At 25.2% G+C, this 5,000-nt stretch overlaps 1 non-coding gene across 1 annotated transcript in view; it reads left to right on the top strand.

Annotated features, from left to right (window-relative positions):
• Positions 1 to 4,388: 4,388 nt before the first annotated feature.
• Positions 4,389 to 5,000, top strand: part of LOC128924028 (small subunit ribosomal RNA) — a 1,990-nt gene continuing 1,378 nt past the window's right edge. Inside the window, exon 1 of the ribosomal RNA XR_008472739.1 lies at positions 4,389 to 5,000. This exon is cut by the window's right edge and continues 1,378 nt beyond it. This is a non-coding gene — a ribosomal RNA (small subunit ribosomal RNA).

Raw genomic sequence — 5,000 nt, forward strand, 5'->3', positions numbered from 1 at the left:
ATTACAATATACTGAAAAACAATTGTGAAATATACAAAAATTAATATATTGTATAGTTGTTAGAGAGAATCTTATAACATAAAGATACAGATTTTTGAACGCAAAGTACTTTATTTCTCAATATTCATTGAGAACATAAGGTAGTGTTATATAGATTGTTATCAAACGACTATTACAATATACTGAAAAACAATTGTGAAATATACAAAAATTAATATATTGTATAGTTGTTAGAGAGAATCTTATAACATAAAGATACAGATTTTTGAACGCAAAGTACTTTATTTCTCAATATTCATTGAGAACATAAGGTAGTGTTATATAGATTGTTATCAAACGACTATTACAATATACTGAAAAACAATTGTGAAATATACAAAAATTAATATATTGTATAGTTGTTAGAGAGAATCTTATAACATAAAGATACAGATTTTTGAACGCAAAGTACTTTATTTCTCAATATTCATTGAGAACATAAGGTAGTGTTATATAGATTGTTATCAAACGACTATTACAATATACTGAAAAACAATTGTGAAATATACAAAAATTAATATATTGTATAGTTGTTAGAGAGAATCTTATAACATAAAGATACAGATTTTTGAACGCAAAGTACTTTATTTCTCAATATTCATTGAGAACATAAGGTAGTGTTATATAGATTGTTATCAAACGACTATTACAATATACTGAAAAACAATTGAAATATACAAAAATGAATATATAATGGTATATTGAATAGTTGTTAGAGAGAACCTTAACATAAAGATACAGCTTTGAACGCAAAGTTATCAAACGACTTTTACAATATACTGAAAAGCAATTGAAATATACAAAAATTAATATAATGGTATATTGTATAATATAAAAACTAAGTTTGGTTAAACGGCGGGCATAAAAATGATTTTATTTACGTAGCCAAATGCATCGTCATCTTATTAGTGACGCGCAAAAAGGAATTCAGGAGATTCCTACTGTCCCTATTTGCGAAGAGCCGAAACCACATATAAAGAGCCAAAAGGCCGAAAAAACGTATATTTGCATATAAAAAAAACTAAATTTGGTTAAACGGCGGGCATAAAAATGATTTTATTTACGTAGCCAAATGCATCGTCATCTTATTAGTGACGCGCAAAAAGGAATTCAGGAGATTCCTACTGTCCCTATTTGCGAAGAGCCGAAACCACATATAAAGAGCCAAAACGCCGAAAAAACGTATATTTGCATATAAAAAAAACTAAATTTGGTTAAACGGCGGGCATAAAAATGATTTTATTTACGTAGCCAAATGCATCGTCATCTTATTAGTGACGCGCAAAAAGGAATTCAGGAGATTCCTACTGTCCCTATTTGCGAAGAGCCGAAACCACATATAAAGAGCCAAAAGGCCGAAAAAACGTATATTTGCATATAAAAAAAACTAAATTTGGTTAAACGGCGGGCATAAAAATGATTTTATTTACGTAGCCAAATGCATCGTCATCTTATTAGTGACGCGCAAAAAGGAATTCAGGAGATTCCTACTGTCCCTATTTGCGAAGAGCCGAAACCACATATAAAGAGCCAAAACGCCGAAACCACGTATATTTGCATATAAAAAAAACTAAGTTTGGTTAAACGGCGGGCATAAAAATGATTTTATTTACGTAGCCAAATGCATCGTCATCTTATTAGTGACGCGCAAAAAGGAATTCAGGAGATTCCTACTGTCCCTATTTGCGAAGAGCCGAAACCCCATATAAAGAGCCAAAACGCCGAAACCACGTTCATACAAGTAAAAAAATTTCATATAAATACTAAATAATTTTCATATAGATACTAAGTTTATGAATTCATACAAGTAAATAATTTTCATATAAATACTAAATAATTTTCATATAGATACTAAGTTAATGAATTCATACAAGTTAAAAATTTTCATATAAATACTAAATAATTTTCATATAGATACTAAGTTAATGAATTCATACAAGTTAAAAATTTTCATATAAATACTAAATAATTTTCATATAGATACTAAGTTTATGAATTCATACAAGTAAAAAATTTTCATATAAATACTAAATAATTTTCATATAGATACTAAGTTTATGAATTCATACAAGTAAATAATTTTCATATAAATACTAAATAATTTTCATATAGATACTTAATAAATTTCATATAAATACTAATTAATTTTCATATAGATACTAAGTTAATGAATTCATACAAGTTAAAAATTTTCATATAAATACTAAATAATTTTCATATAGATACTAAGTTTATGAATTCATACAAGTAAAAAATTTTCATATAAATACTAAATAATTTTCATATAGATACTAAGTTAATGAATTCATACAAGTTAAAAATTTTCATATAAATACTAAATAATTTTCATATAGATACTAAGTTTATGAATTCATACAAGTAAAAAATGTTCATATAAATACTAAATAATTTTCATATAGATACTAAGTTTATGAATTCATACAAGTAAAAAATTTTCATATAAATACTAAATAATTTTCATATAGATACTAAGTTTATGAATTCATACAAGTTAAAAATTTTCATATAAATACTAAATAATTTTCATATAGATACTAAGTTTATGAATTCATACAAGTAAAAAATTTTCATATAAATACTAAATAATTTTCATATAGATACTAAGTTTATGAATTCATACAAGTAAATAATTTTCATATAAATACTAAATAATTTTCATATAGATACTAAGTTAATGAATTCATACAAGTTAAAAATTTTCATATAAATACTAAATAATTTTCATATAGATACTAAGTTAATGAATTCATACAAGTTAAAAATTTTCATATAAATACTAAATAATTTTCATATAGATACTAAGTTAATGAATTCATACAAGTTAAAAATTTTCATATAAATACTAAATAATTTTCATATAGATACTAAGTTTATGAATTCATACAAGTAAATAATTTTCATATAAATACTAAATAATTTTCATATAGATACTAAGTTAATGAATTCATACAAGTTAAAAATTTTCATATAAATACTAAATAATTTTCATATAGATACTAAGTTAATGAATTCATACAAGTTAAAAATTTTCATATAAATACTAAATAATTTTCATATAGATACTAAGTTTATGAATTCATACAAGTAAAAAATTTTCATATAAATACTAAATAATTTTCATATAGATACTAAGTTTATGAATTCATACAAGTAAATAATTTTCATATAAATACTAAATAATTTTCATATAGATACTTAATAAATTTCATATAAATACTAATTAATTTTCATATAGATACTAATTTTCATATAAGTACTAAGTGTATGAATTCATACAACTAAATAATTTTCATATAAGTACAAAAAATTTAAAAAAAAAAATAAATGTTAAGCTATTTTTGATGTTGTAATATTTCTTATAAGCATAATGCTCATAGAAAATGATATAAATTACTTGTATATATATGAATTTAAAACTTTTATATGGTTAAAAAGATTTTCTCCATACGATTTCCGGTTGGTGAGGTGTACGTGGCAGAAAACATATATGTTGTATGAAACTTCAACATTAGTACTTGTATGAAAATTTTAATACTTGTATGAAATTGCATACTTAGTACTTATATGAAAATTATTTTCATATATTTATAAAAGTATTTAAGTGTAATATATAAATGAGAGCAAAAAAATTTATTCCTGGTTTGCTACAGTTGGTTTAAATAGAAATAATTTTGTTAATAATGAAATGTTATTAATTGAGATTATTCTTCTATACCTAACATAATGTAGTCGTTTTTTTTTTAATTTAACTTTTTTTGGGGTTTGTTCTTCTATTCACATAAAATATATGTGGGTAAAGAATAAAATTCAATAAAGTTAAATATTTATATTATTACGCTCGAATACTTTCATATCATATATGAAATAAAATGAAAAATAATTGAATTGAAATTATTAATTTCAAATCAAAAGAAAAACGTATATACTCTTAAAAAAAGATATATACACTATATGCATTGAAATAAAGTAAAATGTATAAAAAATGATATTATTTGAAAGTTTAACAAATACAAGAAGAAACATCGTCCTTACATTAATAATTATATTATATATGTATAGAGAACGAAAATTCTTTCTCACGATAAGATACACAGTCTCAAAGTCCGAATAAGACCGCAATAAATAATACAATAATATGAAATTTAAATGACATGAAGTAAATTATTTAATCCGACCATAGTAGAAGAAATTTCATAATTATTTATTGTCGCGATTTCGTTCTCCTTTGCATTGTGTATATGTCGTGTACTTAATTTTCAAATATTGAAAATATCATTATAAAAATTTATATAGTATAAAAAATATTATATAAATGAATAAAAAATATTATTCTGGTTGATCCTGCCAGTAGTTATATGCTTGTCTCAAAGATTAAGCCATGCATGTCTAAGTACAAACAAATTAAAAGTGAAACCGCAAAAGGCTCATTATATCAGTTATGGTTCCATAGATCGTTAACAGTTACTTGGATAACTGTGGTAATTCTAGAGCTAATACATGCAAAATAAACACGGACCTTTTGGAACGTGTGCTTTTATTAGGCTAAAACCAAGCGATCGTAAGATCGTTATATTGGTTGAACTCTAGATAACTTGCAGATCGTATGGTCTCGTACCGACGACAGATCTTTCAAATGTCTGCCCTATCAACTTTTGATGGTAGTATCTAGGACTACCATGGTTGCAACGGGTAACGGGGAATCAGGGTTCGATTCCGGAGAGGGAGCCTGAGAAACGGCTACCACATCTAAGGAAGGCAGCAGGCGCGTAAATTACCCACTCCCAGTTCGGGGAGGTAGTGACGAAAAATAACAATACAGGACTCATATCCGAGGCCCTGTAATTGGAATGAGTACACTTTAAATCCTTTAACAAGGACCTATTGGAGGGCAAGTCTGGTGCCAGCAGCCGCGGTAATTCCAGCTCCAATAGCGTATATTA

This window comes from Zeugodacus cucurbitae, unplaced genomic scaffold (assembly GCF_028554725.1).
Source record: "Zeugodacus cucurbitae isolate PBARC_wt_2022May unplaced genomic scaffold, idZeuCucr1.2 ctg00000222.1, whole genome shotgun sequence".
NCBI classification, from domain to species: domain Eukaryota; kingdom Metazoa; phylum Arthropoda; class Insecta; order Diptera; family Tephritidae; genus Zeugodacus; species Zeugodacus cucurbitae.